The sequence below is a fragment of the Camelus bactrianus genome, chromosome 10 (assembly GCF_048773025.1).
Source record: "Camelus bactrianus isolate YW-2024 breed Bactrian camel chromosome 10, ASM4877302v1, whole genome shotgun sequence".
In the NCBI taxonomy this organism is placed as follows: domain Eukaryota; kingdom Metazoa; phylum Chordata; class Mammalia; order Artiodactyla; family Camelidae; genus Camelus; species Camelus bactrianus.
In genome coordinates, this window is record NC_133548.1 from 42,963,550 (window position 1) to 42,988,928 (window position 25,379).

General features: G+C 36.4%; 1 protein-coding gene across 1 annotated transcript in view; it reads left to right on the top strand.

Moving 5' to 3' along the window:
- The first annotated feature begins 514 nt into the window (after positions 1-514).
- The window catches only part of STK33 (serine/threonine kinase 33), a 118,540-nt gene continuing 93,675 nt past the window's right edge, over positions 515-25,379 (top strand). The window contains exon 1 of the mRNA XM_074372440.1: positions 515-647. The gene's annotated coding sequence lies outside the window, so the exon portion shown is untranslated. The remainder of the gene's footprint in view (positions 648-25,379) is intronic.

Sequence of the window (25,379 nt, forward strand, 5' to 3'; positions counted from 1 at the left end):
GAAATACATTAGCATACAGCTGGAGTCCATATTTCCAGCCTCTATTGCAAAGGGCATGCATTCAGAGGGTTCCACAGAGTTGTGGCTAAAACATATTCCTGGGAATTGTCCTTTGATCTGTCAAGAGCCTTCTCAGCCCCTCTGTGGAGACAAACACCCTCCACTCCCAGCCCCTGGAACTGATACTTGATTCATTTCCCTGTCTTGTAGGCCAGTTCTGAACCCACTGCAGTGTTGAGACTTAGACCCCCAGCTCCAGCTGGCTGGACCACAAGACTTTGGGCTCTGAGCAAGAATACTGGCCTGGACATCATCTCAGTACTGTTATATCACTGTTACAAAGTTTGAATTTCGTGTAACATGTTTCTGTTTCAGTGTCGCCGAGGTGGTTCCTCAGGTCCATCCCTAAGAGGAACTGCTCGCCGGGACGCCTCCGAGCGCACCTGGGGGCACCTTCCTCTCCAACCCGGCCGCAGGGAGAGGGGCTTCGCTCCAGGCTACGCGCTTTGTCCCCGCGCGGCCCCCGTCCACCTCCCTGTCGCTGCCCAGCCGGCCGAAAAGTTTCTACAGTTGCGGAATTCCGGGCTCGGCGACCACCAGCGCGAAGTGTGAGCGCCAGTCGGAAGCCAGCACGCCCGCCGGCCCAGGTGAGTGGCTGCTGGCGTCTGGGCGCAGGGCGGCCCCCGCGGGAGTGGGCGAGCGGCCGGGCCAAAGCGGACCTGCCGTTGCTATGACAACGCGCCGGCAAACCGGCCGCTGGGCGTCCGGCTGCCGGGTCGGCTGGCGGCCCCCGCCGCCCGCTCCTAGTGTCTCCTGGGGCCCAGCCGTTGGGACCCCATTTTCCCCGGGTCGGTGTTTGGGGTGGTCCTTGGTTGCCCCGATTCATCCCCACCTTCTCACCTCGACCACATCTTGAGACGTGAACCGTTTTGAAATTTAAATCTGACTTACTCTAGGGTAAGTGTGATTTGGGAAAAATGACACATCCTTGAAAGTTCTGAAGTTGCGGGTTTTTTCCCCTCCTTTCTTCTTTTTTTAATCTCCTAAAGCCTGGCACCTAGTAGGACCTCGTTATATGGTAGCTCTTGCTTACGACACTTAGTGTAGTTCCTTGCACACAGTGGGTGCACATTCGAGGAGCCTCTTACAGATATGTGGACAGGTAATTTAAGCGCTCTGCCTCAATTTCCTCGTCTGTAAGGGCAGGTTATAATTTCTCACGCAGTGTTGTGGGCTCGAAGGAGCCTGTATATGAAACTGCTTTGTGAGCAGTAAATGTCAAGCATTTGGGGTTTAGTTGTAAGGGGTATTTACATGCTGCACGTGGTTTGAGTCTCCCGGTCCCCTGTCACTAGCCAAGGAGGACCTTCTTTTCTGTCTGACCACCAAACAACTCCAGTATCCAACCAGGAAACAGAGTGGTCATGCATCAAAAGAGGGTTCTGTCAGTGAAAAGAAACAGCAGCAGGGTTTTGAGCCTAACTTTCTCCACTTCTCTCTCCTTAGAGACATTGTTACAGTTGTAATTTTATTTGTGTGTCTGATACATAGTGTGTGGTAAATAAGTACTTAAATGTTTGAGTTATAAGGATTTTCCCATGTCATTCAACAGTCTCTCAAAATAAGCATCCTGGTTAAAAGCACAGACTCCAGAGCCAGGCAGAAGCACAGGTGTGAATTCCAGCTCTGCCACAGTTCCTTATCTGAAACCCATGGGGGCAGTTTGTGTTTTAAAATTCAGAATTTTTCAGATTATGGAAAGACAACGTGGTGTATAAACTGCACCACTTCTAGTAGGGTCTGGGGAAGTACCCTGGAAATAAAGAACACATGAATTCTTTTAACTTCATTCTAAGTGTGATAAGTAAAGACTGTACATACTTTCACATGAGTTCAGGTCAGGTTTTGCTAACAGATCAATTTGCCACATGTGTGAGTACATGTGGTGTTTGGAGCTTTTTGGATTTTAGAATTTCAGATAAGGGCATATGAGTCTCTGCCAGTGTAGCTGCTCAGATTCCTCAGCTGTAAAATGAAAATGTTAGTGTCTGCCTACCTCCCAGGTTCCATTCATGTTTTGGGAGGAGTAAATGAGTTAGTACATGTTAACTGCTTAGAATAGTGAATGATCCTTAATCAGTGTTATAGAAAAGAGTCAGCTCTTAGGATATTATTTTTATTGGCTCCATAATAATCCACACTGTGGACAAACCATAATTTATTTGCAATTTATTTATTGTTGGATAGTTATATTTCAAGTACAAAACTGTAGCAATGAATGTCTTTATACTTACATCTTTTGACTAGATTTTTGATTACTGAAGATCAGTTCCTAAAAATAAACTACAGAGTCAAAGGGCAGAGTAAATGCTCTTCAAACATCATGTTATCCGTAGAAAGATTATACCAGTTTGCCATCCTGCTGTCAGTTTTGTGACACCTGTGTTAGCATTATCATTTAAAAAAAAACTTTGTAAATTTCACAGATTAAATATAGTGCCTCATTTTAACTCACATCTTTCATTATTAATGTGTTTAACCATTAAAAAAAATCTTGCTGTTAGTTATTAGGTATTTCTTTTCTGTGAATTGCCTGTACAAGCTCTTTGATGGTTTTTATTTTGGAGTCTCAGTTTTTCTTAATTGTTTAATTGTTTGATATTTGCATGCTGGGCTTTGGCTGGAATTAGTTGGATAAGGTATCCCTGGAGCCTGGGGCAAGTTGTTACTTGCCTGCAGGCTACAGAGCAATGTAGAAAGCAGTGTTTCAGAGGCTGGATCTTGAGGAAAATCAGAAATCAAGACCAGGCTGTTTATCTGAATCTTCAGGCCAACAGAGCTTAGAAAAAAGAGAGCATCCAGGTAGGAAGCAAAAGAATTAGGAAGAAGAAAGAAGGAGAGTGATCCTGAAAGCTGAGAGAGAGATGCTGTAACCTCTTTTTCATTTTTTTTGTAGGGATCTAGCAATTTCTTGTATGGATGATGGGGGAATGGGGGTGGGGACACTGTCTTGGCCAGACACTGGTTTGTGTGAACTCTTTGTAGAGTAAGGATATTAACCCTTGCTTGACATAGGGGGGTGTTTCTCTTACAATTGCCTTTTCATTTAATTTATAATGGCTTTTGATTTATAGAAATTAAAACAATTTATGTTGCCTACTTATTAACCTATTCCTTTTTGGTTCATTGCTTTTATGCTTAGAAAATCTTTTTCATGCAGAGACCAGGTAACACTCTACATTTTCTTTAAAAATGTTATTTTGTGATGTCAGCAAATCAAGGAAGAGTTAATGAAAGTGAAAGAACTGAGTAGTGTGATTTCCAATAAAAAACCTAAAAGGTGATGATATAAAGGGTGATACTCATGTCATCTTCCTGTCTCCTTGAAGACAGAAGAAAAGAATTTATACTGCTGTATAAGAGATTGACAGAGACTTTCTCTGGCGGTGTCATACATTGTGAACTTGTAGAATCATATCCTCAGAGACTTTTAGAAGTGTCCTGAAAGAGATGTGATCTCTGAAGATATTTCCTACTTCTTTTATCCACCTGATGGTCCTATATAGTATTTCAAGCACCCACAGTTCTTAGATACTGAGAAATAATTTTCTTGTTTTTAAAAGAGGCTTAAAAAGGGGAAAATGTATTGTAGAATTAAATGCTGACCTTCTTGGCACTGGTAAATTAGAATGCTTTCAGATGTGCTTCAGAAAGAATTTCCCTCCCTACTGAGATCCGTTATGGGTCAGTGAGGCGAATTGTGTTTTCTTTGGATCTGTCTTAGGGTTCCAGAATGTGAAGAGTAGACAACTTATTGTTAAACTGTATTAATATATATTCTCTTAGTTTATTAACTAAAATAAATTGTAAGGTGCATGAAAGACTAATCACCTTAGGAATTCCTGCAGTTTTGTCAACCCCAAGCTGTTTAATTTCTGGAAGGTTTGTAAGGTGAGGGGCAGTATCTTTTGTAATTCATCAGAATATTCTTTTTATTTATAATAGACTAATTATCTTTCTTAATAACCATTGACTTCTCAGTTTGACTATCAGAGAGGATGTGGTATAACATCAAGAATAAAGCCAGAAAAAGCAACTTTCTATTGAAGAAAAGTTGATTTAGAAATAGTGTTAACATTTACTTTATTTTTTAATCTGAATTACTTAGTAGACATTATTAACTATTATAAACTTGAATTCAACAGATATTTATTGCATGCCTACAATGTTCTGAGCACAGTTCTAGAATATTGTGTCATATTTTTACTTTTACATTGTATGTGTCCAAAGTTTGCTTATAATTCAGTATTCTTAATGTGAGCTGTGTTTACATGGAAAAACTAGTCACAGACATATACATTCAGAGAATCTAAAAAAAGCCTTATAGAAGATGTTCATCCAGTCTCTAAGGATGAGATGCTGTTAATTGAAAGTTCTACTCTGTTACTTTGTTGTTTTGGTGGAATGCTCATCTGCAGTGACAGAGCTGCTGGGAGAGAATCCATCTACCGTTTACCAAAGGCAGTGGGTCTGAGGCTCAGGTTCTTATACTTGAATTCTTCCAAGTCTGTTTGCTGTCAGCAAATCTAACATAGAGGCACTTACATCTGCTCCAGGGAGCTCAGTTTCCAACCAGCTGAGGTACTGGGAAGAAAGCAAATATTTACCCTTGGACGTTTTTCATGGAAATCAAATTAACTTTTCCTCTCAATCTTCTTTATGTTGGCCTTCAGTTTATGGCAATAAAATTCAATACTTTTCATATTTGTGATTATGAAAGTAAACACCAATGTCCAGCAGTGATTTTTTAAGTTAACTTAATTGCTTTTCTGTCCTGTCTCTTTGATGGTACATATGTTATAATGTGTTCCCCTAGCTCCTTTTTATACTCACAGCTCACTTTTTTTTATTGAGAATATACCATATAATTCACCCTTTTAAACTGTAAAATTAAGTTTTTGCAATCATCAGACTGTCTAATTTTAGAATGTTTCATCACCCCCAAAATGAAGCCCCACATCCATTTGCAGTCACTCTCCATTCTCTACCTCACCCCTGCACCTGGCAAACACTAATCTGCTTTCTCTCTGTATGGATTTGCCTATCATTGTGGGCATCTTATGTAAATGGAATCATGCAATATGGGGTCTTTTTGCATTTGACTTCTTTCATTAAGCATGATGTTTCCAAGAATCATTTCTGTTGCAATGTGTATCTATCCTTCCTTCTTTCTATAACCAAATAAAATTCCATTGTATAGTTATAACACACTGTTTTTTGTTTGTTTGTTTTTTTAAATTAATTTATTTTTTAATTGAAGTATACTTAGTTACAGTGTGTCAATTTCTGGTATACAGCATAATGTCCCAGTCATGCATATATATATATATTTGTTTTCATATTTTTTCATTAAAAGATATTATAAGATATTAAATATAGTTCCCTGTGCTATATAGAAGAAATTTGTTTTTTATCTATTTTTATATATAGTGGTTAACCTTTGCAAATCTCAAAGTCCCAAATTTATCCCTTCCCACCCTTTTTCCTCCAGCAGCCATAGGATTGTTTACTATGTCTGCAAGTCTGTTTCTGTTTTGTAGATTAGTTCATTAGTGTCCTCTTTTTTCTTTTCTTTTTTGTAGATTTCACATATGAGTAACAGATTGTTTTTATCCTGTCATCAGTGGATAGCCATTTGGGTTATTTCTTCTTTTGCTCTCATGAATGATGCTGCTATGAATATTTGTATATACATTTTTGTATTGATATATCTTTTTATCTCTTGAATATGTATCTAAAAATAGAATTGCTGGTCATATGGTAACTCTAAGTGTAACTGTTTGAAGACTGCCAAACTGTTCTCCAAAGTGGTTGCACCATTTTACATTCCCACTAGTATTGCATGAGGATTCTCATTTCTCCACATCATCACCGACCCTTTTTTATTGTCTGCCTTTTTGATTATAGTCATCTGCATAGGTGTGAAATGATACTTTATTATACTTTTGATTTGCATTTCCCTGATGACTAATGATGTTGGACATCTCTGGCCATTTGTATATCTTCTTTGGTGAAGCATCTAACTCCTTTGTTTATTTTTTATTTGGATTATCTTTTTATTCTTGAGTTGTCAGAGTTTTTTTATATGTTCTGGGTACTAGACCCTTACTAGACATATGATTTGCTAATATTTCCTCCCATTCTGTAGGTTGTCTTTTTGCTTGCTTGGTAGTGTCCTTTGAGGAGCAAAAGGTTTTAATTTTATAAAGTTCAGTATATCTGTTTTTACTTTGATTATTTGGCTTTAGATATCATATCTAAAAACACCATTGCCTAAATCAAGGTCATGAAGATTTACTCATATGTTTTTTTCCTAAGAGTTTTGTGGTTTTAGCTCTTGTATTTAGGTCTTTGATCCATTTGAGCTAATTTTTGTATATATGTATGAAGTAGGTGTCCAAATTCATTCTTTCGCATGTGGATAACCAGTTGTCCCAGGACCACTCACATTAGTGAACATTAATGTCCTCACATTATTTGAGTCAACTTGTGAGTCATGTTTTGAGGAAGCAAAATTTGATTGATTCCTTGTCATCTCAACTGGATGCCACCATCCTACACAGAAGACACTCCAGGCAAAGGAGCATCTGTATTACTTACAATATTCATGAAGGCTTATAACTTGGTGAATTGTCTTGTAGGGGATGTAAGCTTCGGGGCTGCTTCCACCTCCAGTCTAATGTAAGGCCTCTCAAGTGGACCTGTGTAGCTGTCTCCTTGCCGTCTTTCTCCTGAATCATAACCTGATTCCCACTTGACCTTTCGTGGAAAGAGAAGAGTAGAAGAGGCATTGCTTCCTTCTAAGCAGGAGAGGCCCTAAAATTTTCCTTCCAGACTCATGGGAGGACCTGGGAAGAGTTGTGGACTTTTCGACAAAGAAAAGGGGACATTCTCAAGGGAAGGCAGAGCTTTTCCACCTCCTTATACTTCCCACTGAAAGCTCCTCTCTCTGGAATTGTGACCTAATTGAGCCTTGGCTTGTTTCAGTACCCCTTTTCCTTGGAATGGAGAGATAGGGAAGGAAGATTTGTGTGCTTCACAGAGGTTCAAATGTGCAGTCTGGGAAAAGCTTAGGATTGGGTCAGGCTCACCTGAGTTCAGATTTTGTCCCTGCATCCCTATTTTTGATTTCCTTTTCTATAAAATGGGGTTTATAATCCCAGCTTCCCAGGATTATTATGGAAAACAAATCAAATATCATATATAAAGTGCCTAACATGCTTGTAGCTCCTCAATAAATTCATTTCCCTTCTCTCTTTTCCAGATTTTCTGGTAAATTTGTATAAATACAGTGTTTTTTTAAACACCATAGAATCTTAGCATTGGAAGGGCATATGGTCATAACCATAACACTTTGCTGAATCTGTCAAAGCTCTTTTTCATGTTTATTCACTCAATTTTGATTTATTCAGTCAATTTTTATTGATCACTTTATTGTGTTTCAGGCACTGTTCTCTGTGTGCCTGTCATAAATCAGCAGAGGAGAGGTGACAGACGTACATGACACAGAGCCTGCCACGTGGTTGCCATTTCACTTACCCTGCTTCTCTCATTTGATTCATTTACTTACTCAGTTATGAGCCAGACATTATGCTGGTTTCATTGAATACAAAGATCCAGTCTTTGAGAGCTCACAGTCTGTTGTGGAAGGAAGCAGACCAAGAAATTCTTATCTTCTATGGGAGGTGCTAGAAGAGATTGGATCGGTCTGTGGGAGCTGGAGGAGAGCACACCCGAGTCTGCGAGGGGGAGTCAGGGAAGAATGAGTGGAACGGGAAAGGAATCTGAGGCAGAATGAACAGGAGGCCCAAAGGCCTGGAGGTGGGAAAGAGTGTAGATTCTTAAGGAAGTGGATATCCAGGGGATTGATCAAAGACAATGGCTTGACAGGCCAGCAGTGCCCAGCTTACAAAGAGCCTGCATGTGCCAGGCTGAGATGTGAGGTCAGTTTAGATGGAGAAGACAGAAGCATAATTTGTCATTAAGAGTGAACTTGGTTTTATTCTTCTTTTCTAAGCCTAGCTTAAAAAAATGTCCTTTTCTTTGTCTTATGTCTTTGGCATTTTCCCCAAGCACCTGAGATTTGGGCTTTTGCTTTCCTGATTCTCTAGTTATAGCATCCTGCCACTTTAATATCGTCCTAGGTTACTTGCCTGTCTACTTTGGGGTTATGACTTCATAGCTCATGGACAGCTCCCTCTGTGGCCATTTACTTTCTCTGGAAGAGTCTCTGTCCTGTTTGCCCCAGGGCTTACTTGGTAAGAGGAAAGACCAATTAGGCTGGCAGAGACTAGTGGAGAGAGCCGTTGGAGCAGGGCCAGGTACAGGGGCAGGCCCCTGACCTGGAGGTGCTGTCTCTGGTGCTTCTGATGTCGGCATAGTCATAGCCCCTCTTCTCATCTCCTCCCACAGTCACTCACTGCTGGGCTCTGCTCCGGGGCTGTCTCTAAGGTCCCTGTTGTTTTACCATAATTCAGGGTAACTGAGGGGTTGAAGAGTGTCCCAGCAGCTCAAAAGTCTTAGTCTTGTTGAGGGCAGCCTCCTTCATGTAGCCAGTCATTTACCCCCTCGAGACACAGTCTACATTGGCCCTTCAGACATGAAAGAACTTGTCTGACTTTCCAGAGGTCACTTATGTGGGACTTTGTTCTGAGATCCTCCCTCTGTTATAAGTTATTGAAGGAACTGGCTTTGAAAAGAAGATTGATTAGGGTTTGGGAAGGGACGATATGACAGCTGTTTCCAAATATTTGAAGGGTTGCTGAAGTGTAGCAGATGAGGGGCAAGATTTTGGTCTTTAATCATGGCCCTCCTTACTAGCGTTTTTGTTTGTTTTCATCTAAATTCCTTTCAGCCTAAAATAATTCTGTGAATTCTGTGATTCAGTAAATGAAGCAGGCAGTGACTATGCTGATTAAATCTAGATTCTTGAGGCAGATTGAGTGGCATCATTTTAGCTTTTTGAGCTCAGCCACTAGTGAATTGAAGTTGTAATAGCTATATTTATTATACTCAGAATTGAATGAGTTATTAATAAGCCATTGCTTAGCCCCATATTATCTCTGTTTTGCAGACTAATTTTTTTCAATAGGATTTCCTTAATTGTATCAAATGTTTCATTCCTAGAATACTTAACGTGTCTGATTCGTATAATCTCCAGGGAAACTAAACGGTCTTAATTACATCCAGCATTTTGATTTCATTTGATTCCTTAGATGAGATTAAAAGTAATTTATTTTAAAGGCTATGACTACTCTCTATATGCTTATTACAAATTTAGAAAGGTTTGATCCTATTACATTAGCGTTGCCAACATCTCAGGTAATTTAGGTTGTGGACTAGCATATGGTGTGGTTAACGTCTTTCAGAATGAATAGCTTGATGACACTATTTATATTTTAAATTGCTCTCCCCCCATTCTCCTCATCACTGTCTTTAGGTAGCATTGATTTATATTTTCTATTTATCTAGCCGTTTCCCTAGTGCATGTCAAGGCTTGCTCCCTAGGAAGCAGAGTGTTCTTTGGTTCTACTCTTTCCCGAATAACTGCTTCCAGGTGAATAAGTAAATGTTGGTAATAATTTGTGGAGTATGACTTTTACTTCTACATGCCATTTTTCAACAGAGATATTGGCAAATTGACTCTCACCTAGAGGAGACTGAAGGGCCTGGGACGTGAATGGTCTTTAAATGGTATGAAGGACGGCTGAGGGTACTGGCGGTGTAGAAAAGCTGGCTATGACCAGGGGGACACATGCCTATTTCCTTCATATCTAGAAGAATGAGTCCTGTTAAAGATGAACTAGGCATATCTGTAAGGACAGACTAGGTATGACCTGTAGGAAACTTTATAGGGAGATAGTTTTGGCTCAGTATGAGGAAGAACATTCTGTCATTGGAGTCCAATGAAACAAGCTTCTTGGGGAAAGTAAAGAATGGGCTCTCTGTCGTTGGGAAATTTTTAACAGTGTCCATGTTGTATCAATCAGATCTATGACACAGGTCTGTATCAGATGTTCTTTTTTTTTTTTTTTTCAGTTCTTTTTTTTTTTTGTATATATGTATTTTATTGAAGTATAGTCAGTTTACAATGTTGTGTCAATTTCTGGTGTATAGCATAATGCTTCAGTCATACGGAACATACATATATTCATTTTCATATTCTTTTTCACCATAAGTTACTACAAGATATTGAATATAGTTCCCTGTGCTATACAGTATGAACTTGTTGTTTATCTATTTTATATATATTAGTTAGTGACTGCAAATCTCAAACTCCCGATTTATCCTTTTCCACCCTCTTCCCCCTGGTAACCATAAGTTTGTTTTCTATGTCTATGAGTCTGTTTTGTAAATAAGTTTGTTTCTTTTTTTGTTTTTTTTTAGATTCCACAGATAAGTGATATCATATGGTATTTTTCTTTCTCTTTCTGGCCTACTTCACGTAGAATGACAATCTCCAGGTCCATCCATGTTGCTGCAAAAGGCATTATTTCGTTCTTTTTTATGGCTGAGTAGTACTCATTGTATAAATACTTCTCCATTCTAGGTTTTGCGTTAGTGATTTATATGATTGATTTTATATTCTTGAACATACCATATCTAGGAAGGCTGTGACACGTAGATAAAAGCTGCCTGACATTAAATTGTCTTTGTAGATAATTCACAAAGTGGATATATACCAAATGCACATGTGTACTTATATACATGTCCATACATCTATCTTGTATATTTGAGAATTACTATACTTTGATAGTTTTGTCCTCTGTTCCTATTATAAAATATATCAAGCTATACGCTATAGAGACTTCTGAATCTCATAAGAACATAGTTTTTTTAAAAAGTTCAAACATTTATTTACCAAATTGATTTAAAAAATCCAGTTGCTAAATCTTTAAAACCAAAAAAAAAAAGAAAAAAAAAGCTTTTGTGGGAGTAAGAATTAAAAACGTGGTTTTATTATGAGAGTATTTGAGAGAGATCTATAGATAGAAGAATATGGACCTTTGGACATTCAATTAGTGTCTTAGATATTTAAGAATAGGAAGTGGGAGCCTATAGTCATTTTGGAAAATTGTGTGTTCAGACTCCCTTACTAATTGGATTGTTGAGTGCAGTATTAGTGGTTTCAAATGGAATCACAATTCATTGCAATTCTGACCTGGGGTAATAGATATAGAGTTAAAATGGAGTCCATCTTCCTGAAGAAATACTGATTTTATGAAATGATGAAACTGATTTTAAAATAAAGCATTAAGTGCGAATCACTAAGTTCAAAAAATACTTACAGGCCCTGTGAAAGAAGATTTAGTGCATTTAGCTTTCAAACAGCTCATTGTGGATGAAATGCCTTTAAATTGATGTGAATTATCATGCCAATAAGTTAATGAAATAGAGGAAGTTACATATCTTCTCTTTGGAATGGGCTTAACCTCTAGGGACAGATGGTTCTCTTTCAAAATAGACTTTCTTCTGAAGAGGTAAGCCTCCGTCTAAGTGTTGGGTTTCTTTTCCAAAGTCTTTAGAGAAGTTTCTTTTTTGGAATGAACCCAAGCACAATGTGGGTGCTATTAAAACTTTGATTTGGTATTACGAAAGAAAGTCATTGTGCTGGGAGAAATTCCCTGGTGAGGAAGATACAAGTTTTATGGGACTTTAGAATTCTTTAATACTTTTCATTGCATATGTGATTATAGCAGATTATTTCTCTCTTCCATGAACTCGTTTGGAACTCTGAGTTATTGGTAGAATATGGGGAATGTCCTTAAGTTCATTGAGGAGCTAGGTAAATCCTTGGCAGTCTTGGAGATGAACAGATTGTCTGACTCTGCTAAAAGCAAATCTTCTGTAGGATAGTCTTCTCAGTTCTTACTCCAGCCTGAGTACTGTGCAATGTAAATAGTGATATTTAATGTTGAAATAATGATCTTTCAAATATTGGGGTATTTTAAAAAATACTGAACAAATGAATTTTCACTTGATCTTTGAACATTTTGAAGTCATGTTGCTAAGTGAAAATATGACAGTGAATTTCTGTTGAGAATATCCAACATTTTTCTCCACCCACCCCGGGTAGGAAAATATCCTCATGCATCTTTTTAAAAATGTTAATAATAAGGTCTATGGACAACCATTTTTGAAGTGTTTGAATCACTGTGACTTCTTAGACACCTTGCAAGGCGTGGAACAGCTTTCTTTCTTCTTTTTCTTTTCCCGTTTCTGCTCTCCACTCCGCCCCCCCACTTTGTTTTTGGTCTCTGTGCTTCTACATGGGATATATAAAGAACCCTACATGGAGCTCCTTACTTTGCAAGCTTTTTAGTAGTGTGCCAAGGGGTGAGACTGAGTAGTCATTCTTTCTGTTATTAATTCATATTAATTTAAAGCTCACTGAATTATCTGCATATTAACTTTTAGCAATTTAACTTCTTTCTGACTTCTTTTCCTTACATCTATGGGAGTTCTCTATCATTTCAGCTGCTATCTTTTGGCTTATTTGTATAAACAGATTGCTCTTTCTCTCTCTTTCTCTTCCCTCCTTTCCTCCTTTCCATGAACACCAAATACCTACTATGTGCAGTGAGAGTCCTAAAGATACAATGATGAATTAATGACATCACCTCTGTCTTCATGACAGTCTGGTGGTGGAGAAGTACTTAAGTAATATGATAGAGTGTGATAGAAGTAATACCAGAGTTGTGTATAAATTGCCACCAAGTATAGAGGATGGAGAAACTAACTTTGTGTATGGGGACAGCGAAAATAAGAGAATTGAAAATTGACTGTTAAGGTAGAAGATAAGCTTGAATATTTATTAATTTTTTTGAAGTATATTTATTTACAGTGTGTTAGTTTCTGGTGTGCAGTGAGTTCTACATATATATTTTTTTTCATTATAGGTTATTATAAGATATTGAATGTAGTTCCCTGTGCTATATAGTAGGACCTTGTTGTTTATCTATTTTGTATATAATAGTTTATATCTGCTATTTTTTTTTCACTCATTGATATATTTAATCTGCATGGATTTCAGACATTGATTTTTCAGTTCAGTGTGGTGGAACTTACAGTTGGCCAGGAGATTGAAGCATGTATTTTATATCTTTAAAAGAATAGATAAACAAGATTATACTGTATAGCAAAGGGAAATATATACAAGATCTTGTGGTAGCTCACAGAGAAAAAAATGTGACAATGAATATATATATGTTCATGTATAACTGAAAAATTGTGCTCTACACTGGAATTTGATACAACATTGTAAAATGATTATAAATCAATAAAAAATGTTAAAAAAAAAAGATCTTCTGTGATAGATTTTGTTTGTTTGTTTGTTTCTTTCTTTCTTTGTTTCCAGAGGCTTAGCAGGAGATACACTGTTGCTCATGATTTCTTGCCTCTGTATCACTGGAAACTATTTCTACCTATTCTTCAGAGAGGCCTCTTTTGCCATTTCCCAAAGATTCTGGCCTGATTTCTGGACAGTCATTATGATTAGATTCTATGTCATATTGAATGTCTTCCTAAGACTTTCAGCTTCTATTGTATTTGTATATTGGATAGCTTCCTAAGACTTTCAGCTTCTATTATATTTGCTTGGTTTACTTTAGTTTACAAAAATCCTCACACTTAATATTGTTTGCAAAATATCCATAAATCTTGTGAAACCCTATTCATGATAGTAAATAATTTATTTAACAGATAGAGCTTATTGTCTGATGTGGGAATATAGACAAGTAAATAGGCGGTTGAGAAAAGTGCCATGATAGGGGAAGTATACGGTACTGCTTGACTCGTAGGAAGGGCACCTAAGCCAGATTTGGAGGCCAGGAGATGTGGTTTTTGGCTGAAATGCCTCTAAATTAAGATGGAAGGATAGGTAGAAATTATCCAGGTAAAAGGTAGAGTGATGGGGCACAGTGTTTCAAGCCCAGGACATAACAGATGTAGAAGTCTGGACCTGAGAGGCATAGGATCTGAAAGGATTTTTAGGAACGGGAAGAGTGATAACAGGAGCCAAGACAACAGGGTGGGAAAGTGGATAAGGATGAGGCTTGAGACCATATCACATACATCATATTGGGCTCTTTAAGCCACGTTAAGAAATCTAGACTTTAACTTATTACTTGTTTGAAGTAACAGAGAGTGGTTGAAGGCTTTCATAAGTAGATACACATGTTAGAAAAACCATTTTGGCTGCAGTCTGGAGAATGTATTGGAGAAGGCTAGCGATAAAGAGCTCAGTTAATTGGAGGCTGGTGTGGTTCTCTAGGTAAGAGATACTGGAGTTGTACAGTAGGGAAATAGCCATGGGCACAACATGACTAAAACTTAGTGGGATGGAGGCTCAGATTAATTGGACGTTGGACTATGTTTTGATTTTCTGTCTTGATGAAAAATTTCTGGATTTTATACTACTATAGAGCAAATATCTTATGACGTTTAAAAAAATGATATTTTTGTTGAAAATGGTAGTGAATACTATGAAGTGTACCTGACATTATTCTAAGCACTTTACATTATATTAATCCTTTTGCACTTTACAACAATCCTATGAGAGGGCTACTAGTATTTTCTCAGATGGGCAGATGAGAAAACTGAGACAGAGGTTCAGTAGTACTATGCCCAAGGTCAGATAGCTAGTAAGTGCCTAAGCTGGGATTTGAACCATGCTGGTTTGGAGCCAGAGTCAGATCTCTTAATCACTGCCCTCTCATCCTGGCAGACCAGGGAACGAGGCATGAGCCATCTTCTCCGACTGTCTCTCTCTCCTAGTCTATATCCATTCTGAAGGGTAGATTAATTCTATAGATATTTAGAGATAGAGGCAGGACTCGTGAATCTAGGGAGAGGGAGTAGAATGACCTTGAGATTTATGGTTTGCCCACTTGGGTGACCGTAGGACCATTCACTGAAACAGGGGTTCCAGGAGATAGAGGTGGAAAGCAAGTTCAGGCAAGGGTTGAGAGCGGAGGATCAAAGTGAGATAATTATGACTGTTGCGAACACGTTGAATTTGAGGTGGTTGTAGGTCATCCTTGTAGATAAATGCATCAGGCAGTTGTTGTGGGGCCCAAGTTGTTTGCTGTCACAGTAGATAGAATTCAGAGACCCGTGGCTACCAGGTCCAGGACAGCTTCTGGGAACGAAGTTTTGGTTGACATAGGTAAGAGCCTTCTAGGTGAGGGAAGAGCAGTATGCTTGATGACATCCTGTAAGAATGGACACTTCCTGGTAAGTGTAGGTGGAATGAGCAGTGAAATGAGAAGACCTGAGTTTCTGAGATTCTTATTTCAGGAATTGAATTAGTGTTTCAAAATACTTTATAAACAGTAAGTGGGACTACAGATACAAATTGGTGGCATTTGATATTTAATAGAGTAGAAATTATACAGATATGTCTATATAGTGGCAAATATGCACTGGCTCCAATTGACTAGCTTATAAAATTCTAACTCTTTAGCTGATACTTCGGGGTCTGGGCCAATCTCTAGGGGTTATAAAATGGATGCCATCTTATATGGTATCCAGATATGGTATCCAATATCTTTTTGATACCATATCTTTTTGAAAGAGGAACTAGCAAAATTTGCTCACTGTGAATAAGAAGAAAGAGAAAAAAATGATTGATGATGACTGTAACTTTGTGACTTCTGAGTCTACAGTACCATTTAAATAGAATATTTAATAATAGTTTCCAGGTACTGTCTAAGTGATTTATATACTTGATTTGATCTAATTCTTTCAGTAAGTATTATTACCCCCATTTTACAGATGAGGAAACTGGGGCTTGGAGAACTTGCCTAAGGCCACACACTGGTAAATGGGAGACCTGAGACTTAAACCCAGGTCTTTTTATCTACAGAGCTTCTGTGTGTAACTATCATGCTATATATTCTTTTAGTTTAAATTTAATTATTTTTTGAATAGATGATAGTTGTACTTAGTACATCATTTAAAAATAGAAGGGTATATAGTGAAAAATTCTTCCTTTTGTCCCTGTCCTCTTGACCCTAATTTCCCTATAATGAGTATCCTTTCAGAGAGGTATGTGTGTGTATAAATTAAATATATAAAAATAGATGTATAATATACATATAGCATATTAAATATAAATAAAAATTTGCCCCTCTTTTACACAAATGGTAGTATACTATGTGCCTTCACTTTTTTTTTTTTTTTTTGCCTAACAATAGCTAGGGAGAGTTTTCCAATTAAAAAAAAAGTCCATTTTCAGTTGCTGCACAATATTCCACTGTATGGATGTACACTAGTCTTTTATTGAAGGGTATTTGAATGTTTCCAAATATTTTGATATTACTAACAATGCTATGATAAATAACTTTGAATTTAGGTTATTTTACGTTCACTGTATATGGTAAATAAGAACCAGGGCTCTGAGCATGGTGAAATTCACTGTAGGAAGAACTCTACTTTATTACTAATATGGAAATTTTTTAAAATTCCAAGTACAGGTGTGGTGTGTGATAAGTCAACAAATCTGTGAGTGCTTTTCCATCAGTATATATGTAAGGGCTTATAGATTTCAAAAATGAGAAAAGAGAAGGTTGTGGCATAGTTGATTGACTCGGAGTGAGAGATGTCTGCATATGAGCAGTCATTTACTCAACAGAGTGAAACTTTCATTTCTAAAGAAAAATGACTCATTACTGCATGGAAGAACTTCCCTGGAGAGGCACTGATGCATTTGACCTTTAGTAGGATTATGGTACGATTCTTGTTCAAGAAATTTGCCGTACAAAAATGGCTGTCATGGCTCTGTTGCCATTGTGTATATTTAGAAAATGGGCAAAAGGGAATTTTTAAGATCTGTATGTAAAATGAGGAAAACTGAAGTAAGCTTGTGTAGAAAGAACTGCAGAGCTGTAAGATGGAGAGGTGTGCAAATGGAATATATATTTACATATCCTTTGCTTCTGCATTGGTAGACTATAAAGTGACTATGAAGAGAAACATTAATATTACACAGTACTTCTACTTTTCTGTGTTATTGAGTAGATGGTTACTATTTTTTAGGAGTGGTTCTAGATATTTTTAAGTGACAATGAAGAGTATAAAAAGATATTTATATGCCCAGATAAACAAGCATAAAGTGGGTGACATGGTAGAATCAGGAAACATATTGAAGATTATTCTGCTTATAGCACATTGCGTAAACAGTAAATAATGAAGTTTGTGAAAAGTCATAGGCTTTTGAAATTTGAGTGACAAATGAGTTTGATTGGCTCTGTAATATTCTAGTTTATTATGCATTCTTGGAATATCTGTTGATTTTTCTTTCTGGGTATTTTCTTTAAGTTTTTTGTTTTTTTTAAGTGTAGTTGATTTACAATGTTACTCTCAGATGTACAGCATTTTCTGTATCTTAGTTATTGGCTCTAGAATCTATAGTTACTGAACTTTAGAATGCAGATTAACATGACTTTAACTTTATTGAAAAAATTAAAACCTCTTATCCAGAAATGTAGCTTCTTAGTTTATTTGTATTATATTTGTTAGGTAATTATTGCATATAACAAAGTAATACTATCATATTTTGGTAGCTGTATCATATTAGCTATTATAGTACTCTCTGTTAACTATGTGCTAGATATGTCTTGGGGTTCCTGTCCTCCTGCATTTTCTATCAGGTGAATCTTCCTGTTGCTCAACTTCTGTTCTGACACATCTGAGTTCCTGCCAGAACCAACTGCCCTCCCTCAAAGTGTGGTTAGACCAGAGTTGGCTCATTGATACATAGGCTTTCCAGCAGTTTATGACCTGCGTTGCTTGATGTGTAAAGGTGAAATGATCAGATGTTCTTATTTGTAGAATACTTGACTATCAGTGTCCAAGAACTCTTACTTCCACAGTTTTTCAGAGTCTACTGATACTGGCTCTGAGGTTACACCTGCAGCTGGGCCTAGGGTGGCTTTGTCCTTCTTTGTCTCACCTTGTCTGTGTGCATCTTCACTTCTCACTTTGGATGTTCTGTACATTCTCTTTGCTAGGGAAGGAAGAAACAACAGAGGAGTTAATACATTTTAGGATGTGATCATATATATATCTTATTACTATTTCATTCTTTTGTGGGTTGTGACATTTTTATGGAATGCTTTCATTTACATTTAGTCTGACATAACAAATTAATCCATTGAGAAAATAACCATAAAACCACCTGTTGTTACCAAATTCCTATGTCTCAGAATCAGGCATTAGTTTTTAAATGTTCTAGTGATAATATTCAACTTCTGATGATGTTCATCCGGGTATTTGGAGATAAAATGGAAAGCAGTAGAGTTTGTTTTCACTTTGGTAGTTTTGGAAGTTTCGCTTGGGCAAGAGCTGCTGGAATCTGCTGGGCTGCGGTAGCTTAGACGCAGCATCTTACACTTCAGCATCCCTGTGTACGAATTGGCAGGTATCATGATTCTCATTTTACAGCTCAGAAAATTGAGGTGCAAAGGTTAAATAGTTTGCTCGGGAATGCTGAATGTTCAATAGCACAGTAGGTGTTGGATCTGAGTATTATTCCACCCATGGGATCATACTTCTCAGAGTCTCTCTGATTGACTAGTTTCAGGTAATGCTCCAGCAGTCTGTTCTTTGTTCTCAGTCATTTTTTGTTAGTTGAGGAGTGGGACTGGATCATAGTGATTTGTATAAAAATAGTTGATTATTTATTTAAAGTTACCCTGCGTGGTACTTTCTGCTTTGATTGCTCCTTATAAATTTGTCAAAATGGTTAGGTAGAATTCTTTTTTCTAAAAAAGGAGATTCTAGGCTTATTTAATTTCTGTTTTCCTATGTATATTATATATTTTCTTATATACTATATATATATATATATATTATATATATATATATATATATAGTATACTTTAAAAAGAATGTAGAGTAATAGCTTTTACATCCTGAAATTTGGGAAACATTTTCACTTTGAAATTAAATTAGCCTCTTTAGTTTCTAGTTTTAAAAATGTATCCCCTCCTCCAAAGGTATTATCAGCATTGTTTAATTACAAGCTACATAAGGTAAACTTGCAATTCTTTTTGCCTTTATTTACTTAGTACATTTGACTTGATTCCTTTTAACAGTAAAAGTTTATTTCCTGAGTCCTGGTTTGAAAATGATGAAAGTTAAAGTACATTTATAGTTAGGTCACAGTGTGAAATTACAGATGCCTCTTACATGAAAAATGCATATTTTCTAATTTTTTGGTCTATAAGCCTCAAAGTCTATTTTACTCTTTTTGATGAGGACTAGTTCTTAAGTTAAACCAATGGATTAGTGCATGAAATTTGTTGAAAGCTATTTCTTTGTAATATTCTGATGCTTCCTAAATATGTATTTGACATTCACCTTATAGTTATTTAAAAAAGCATTTTGGGGGAGATAATTGTCATATGCCCTTTTAAGAAATTAATAGAGAGATTCTATTGGACTCTTCATCCAGTCTCCCACAATGGTAACATCTTGTATAATAGTATCACAACTGGAAAATGGACATGAATACAATCTGGGTACCTTAGTCAGATTTCACCAGTTTTACATGCATATGTGTGTGTGTGTGTGTATGTGTGTGTGTGTTTAGAATCCCTTGTGCCACAACTGCCTCCCTCTCTCCTCACCTAAGTCTCTATCTATATAATGTTGTCACTTCAAGGCTGTTATATATATGTCCCTTATTATTTTTTTCCTTCATAGGCATAGTATCTGAAAATGAGATCAATTACAAGAAAAAGGGCAAAGGATTCTTAATATTTGCTTCTACATTGTTAGATGTTTTAAGGTTCTCTCTGATAGAAAGGTAGTTATCACCTTAATGTTTACTAGGTAAATTGTTTTTCCTGAACATAAATTATAGCTTTCATATACTAAAATGCTGAGTTGCTAAATCTGTGTAGCTGACACATTAAAAATGCTTGTAATTCAGCTTTCCTCTTAAATACCATCTTTTCAGAGAGACTATTTTGATTATTCAAACTAAAGTAGCCCTTAAGTTACTCTTGATCTCATTGCCCTCTTATTTTCGTCATAGCACATAGGCATTTTATTGTGTGTTTGTTTATCTGTCTCTCCCTGTTTACCCTCTTAAAATATAACCTCCGTAAGAGTAGGGACATTATTTGTGTTTTCCCCTTTATATCTCCGGTGCCCAGAATGGTACCGATAACATGAAATGCTGTTACTGAATGAAATGCATTTCATAAGTCTGAAAACATTTCTTCTAAGCCCGGGTTTTGTTTTGTTTTTTACTTTGATGATAAATTTTAATTTTTTTATGGTGCCCTGACTATGCCTGAGTTTTGGTGTAGAGTGATGAAATGTTTGCACCATCGTATTATAATTTAGTCTACCAGTGATTTGTTTGGAACATAAAATCCTAGGGAGATAAAACAGTTCTTTCTATCCTATTCATGGTTATTTCAAGTCATCCAGTAGTCTTTTGTGAATTGATAGAATTCTGGAACATCTCACACTTGCTTCATTTTTATAGCATTACTGTTAAGAGTTTGGTCTGGCAGCAGATTTTCTGGGATTGAAGTCTGTATCATTTATTACCTGTGTGGCTTTGTGCAAGTTACCTAACCTCTCTTATCTTGGCTTAATTATCTGTAAAATGCGGATAACATTAAAGCTAATTTTATAGAATTATTATAAGAATTAAGTGAGGATGTGTCCCGAAAGTATTTAGACCAGTTCCTGCCACATAAAAGATGTTTCATAAATGTTAGCTATTATTATTCAGTATGAGAAAGTTAATATCTGTTTTATTCACATATCAAGCAGTTGAAATAACACTAATTTGTGGCATACATTTAATCAGATAGATAGTCATGTATTTTAAGAGTTTTATCTATAATTGGAAAACGGATTTTAGATTTATTTATTTCCACTTATTACATTAGATGGTTTCATGAACATCAAATAATTTGGAAAGTGCTAAAAAAAGAAAAAAGAAAAAAGAGCCAGGAGCACACTTTCTTGATTGTTGGTTGTAATTCTTGCTTTGAACGAGAGAGAGCACCTCAGAAAGTAGACTGTTCTTTTGTTGTTCATGCAAATTGTGATCACTGGTATGAATTTCCAAAACATTTGTTATCACCCCAGAAGAAACTCCATAACCATTGAGCAATAACTTCCCATTCTCTCCTCCCCCAAGCCCATGGTAACCTCTAATCTACTTTCTGTCTCTCTGAATTTGCCCATTCTAGATGTTTCAGCTAAGTGGAATCATACAGTGTTTGTCCTTCTGTATCTGGTTGATTTCACATAGCCTAGTGTCTTCCAGCTTTATCTGTGTTGGGTAGCTCACACATGTGCATGTCAGCACTTAGCCAGAGACTCACACAGACCTTTCTGTAAATCTCTGGGGAGCTTTCCTTTTGTGATTTTCCTCCTTCAACTAACCTGTACCGTTGGGCCTTTTTTTTGGGGGGGGGGTTCCCCTCCTTGTGCTGCATTCTGGAAACTGCTTCTAGGCAGTAAGCTGAAGTGTGTAGAACTCACTGTGTTTGTTTTCCTTCTCCCAGCTAATTCAATCCTGTATTGTCTGTTGTGTGATATCTGAAAACTGTTGTCTCATATATTTTGTCCAATTCTCTATCACTTTAAGGCAGAAGGGTAAATCTGCTACCTGTTAGTCCATCTTGACTGTAAGTAGAAATCTCCAGTGTGTGTTTATGTGTGTGTATGTGTGTGTATTTTTAACAGCTTTGTTGAGATATAATTGACATACAATAAACTATACCTGCTTAAAGTGAACAATTTGATTATTTTGATTATGTGTACACCTATGAAACCATCACCACAATCAAGATAATAAACATATCCATCACCCTCAAAAGCGCCCTCATTCCCTTTTTAATACCTCTCTCCTGTCTCTCTGTGCCAACTCCCCATTCCCAGGCTACCCTTGATCATTTTTTTTTTTTTTTTGCATTGTAGGTTAATTTACATTTTCTAGAACTTTTTGTAATTGGAATCATACAATCTTTTTTTTTTTTTGGTCTGCCTTCTGTTGCTCAGTTAATTTACTTTGATATTCATCCATGTTGTTGTGTGTTTCAGTAATTCATTCCTTCTATTGTTGGACAGTGTTCTATTGTATGGATATACCACAATCTATTTATCCATTCATTTGTTGGTGGACATTTGGGTGTTTGCAGTTTTTGGCTATCACAAATAAAGCTGCTGTGAACATAACTGTATAAGGCTTTTTGTGGACATATGTTTTTATTTTTCTTTGGCATATACCTAGAATATACCAAATTGGAATTTCTTGTCCATAAGATAGATGTAGGTTTCACTTTATAAGAAACTGTCAAACTGTTTCTTAAAGTGATTGTACCATTTAATATTCTCAGCAGCAACATGAGAAGGTTCTTGTTGTTCCACATCCTCTCCAATATTTGATTTTTTTAGTCTTTTTAATTTTAACTTTTCTGAAGGGTGTGTAGGAATATCTCGTTGTGGTTTTAACTTGCATCTATCTAACAACAAATGATTTTGTGAATTGTTTCATATGCTTATTGGCCATTTGTATGTCCTTTGTAAGGTATTTGTTCTTTTGCCTACTTTTGTGATGGAATGTTTATGTTTTTATTATTGAGTTGTAGGAGTGCTTTATCATTCTAGATACAAGTCCTTTGTTAAATACACGTATTATAAATATTTTCTCCCAGTCTGTGGCTTGCCTTTTCATTTTCTTATTGGTGTTCTTTGAGGAGCGGAAGTTTTAAATCTTGACGAAGTCTAATTTATCAATTTTTCTTGTATGACTAATGCTTTCTATTTCTTTCTAAGAAATCTTTAACTTATCTGAATGTCATTAAAATATTGTATATTTTCTTCTAAAAGCCTTTGGTTTTAACTCATTTGTGCATATCACCCATTTCAAGTTAATGTTTGTATGTTATGGAAGATGGAAATTGAAGTTACTTTTTTTTTTTTAGTTTTTCTTTTTTTTTTAATTTTTTCTTCTTTTTTTAAATATTTTTTTATTGATTTATAATCATTTTACAATGTTGTGTCAAATTCCAGTGTTCAGCACAATTTTTCAGTCATTCATGGACATATACACACTCATTGTCACATTTTGAAGTTACATTTTTTTATCCTGAATGTATAGATAGTTGTTTCAGCACTTTTGCTGAAACGACTTTACTTACTCATTGAGTTACTTTGTTACTCCTGTTGAAAATTCATCGACCTCTGTCCTGTTCCATTGATCTGTCCATCCTTACCCCAGTACCCCAGTGTCTTGATTTCTGAGTCTTGAAACCAGGTAATGTGAGTCCTCTAGCTTTTTTCTTTTTCAGTATTATTTCGACTTTTCTGGGACCTTTATCTTTACAAATAGATTCTGGAATCAGTTTGCCAGTTTCTATAAAATGTACAGCAAGATTGAGAATCACAGAGCAGACCTTGGTAAATCCATGCCTTGTGGTGTTTCTTCGCAGTCATCCTGTAGGCCTTCTCTAGAAGGTATTCCTTAGGAGAGCTGGGTTTTATTATTCTATTTGAACTTTCATATCTTTTAATTTCTAAAAAGGAAATATACTAATAAATACTTTTCTTTAGGTCTGTGACTGGGTACATGGTTACCTTGTCTATTTTGACATCTTTGGTAGAACTGAATTGTTACTGTTTCAACCCTAAGAAATATAAATGTGGATTTTTGTACAAGAAAAAAGAAAGAACACAGCAAGGATATCATTGATTAAGTTTGTCTACGGAAGATGTTTAAGAAGATGAGATTTCTCTTCTGTAGTATCAGAATTGATATTCCTTCTGTTACGTTATATATTCTAGACAGTTATTAGGGACATATTCAGGGACACAATTTTTATGGCACTGTGCTTAGTGAAATATCAAATACTGTAGAAGAGTAGCTTTATTGCTTTTATATTTACAAATAAACTTGAATTTTCCAAAAACTTCCGATAGCCTGTTTTTTGCTGTTATCTTCAAATACTATATACTTTAATAGTGTTACATTTCTTTGTGACTTTAAATTACAGAAAGAATTATATTACAGTATTTATGATGTTTTCTAGAATTTACCTAACCATATTGCAGTATTCATTTTTGTAATTATTTCTGAGTTGTGCTTTTACATATATGAAACATTATCCGCAATTTATGGTTTCAATTACATAAATTGGTCCTTTTTACTCTCTTGTAGTAAATACATGGAAATGTAATGAATAAGATCTTAGAGGAACTTTTATGTCATTTTAATGGGTTCGTGTTTGTATTGAATAACTGAATTGCAACTTTTAATTTCAATTTGGAGTGTTCACAGAATAAAAAACTTGAATTAACTGAAATAAATTAGGATACCTCAGGACAGTGATAGAAATAACTGAGAACTATATTCACTTTATTAGAACAATCATATTGTTTTATGAGAAAAACAAGCCATTTTGCTCTGGATGACCATTATTTGTGGTAAAGAAGTACCTGGGAATTATAGATCATTTTTCAATTTTATGGGCACTTCTTTCAGCTGAAAATAATTACTGATTTGGGCTTTCCTTGGAAAAAGAGGTGGAAATTATATCATTAACTTTGTAGGAAGGCATCTTTTAGTTGTTTAATTAGATAGATGCAATAGAATGTTGTTTTAAAAAGTTAGAATTCTGCGGTTTCAGCCCAATCAATGAATATCTTGATTGTAGAAAAGTGCTACGTGTGTGATTCAGGGACTCTGAGCCTGCTGATGACTGAGCATGGAGCAAGGTGCTAGTTGTACACACTGTAGACATTACATATAAAAGAGCCCAAAGTCTGAAAGATCCGGGGGCTGGAGCTGTAAGTGTCTTAGTTTAAAATAGTGTGTGGTGTTCTTCATCATGCTTGTGTGGGGACAAGAAGTCTTCCCAGTATTTCCCACAAAATGTTATCCACGTATGGTTCACTTGCATCTGAAGTCCCCCTGTGTTCTGTTACATGCAGGCGTAGCTCACATACGTCTGGAAGTGGGAGGACAAACTGAGTTGATGCTATACTGCTGTGTTATAGCCTAATCCCTAAAAAAATGTGTTCCTACCAGGACTCTTTTGCTTTTCTTCATATCCTCTGAAATTATGACTTGCCTCCAGCTATAATCTCTTCTAGCTACAGATAATAATAACCAATAATCTTACATCACTTATCTGTGTAACACACAATGTTCTAGAGACTTTTCATACACTGACTCATTTAATCTTCATGTCAACCCTGTGAGGTAGGTAGTTTTTCTCCATTTACAGTTGGGGAAACTGAGACAAACAGCTGGAAAGTGACAGAGATGAGCTATGAACCAGAGTCTC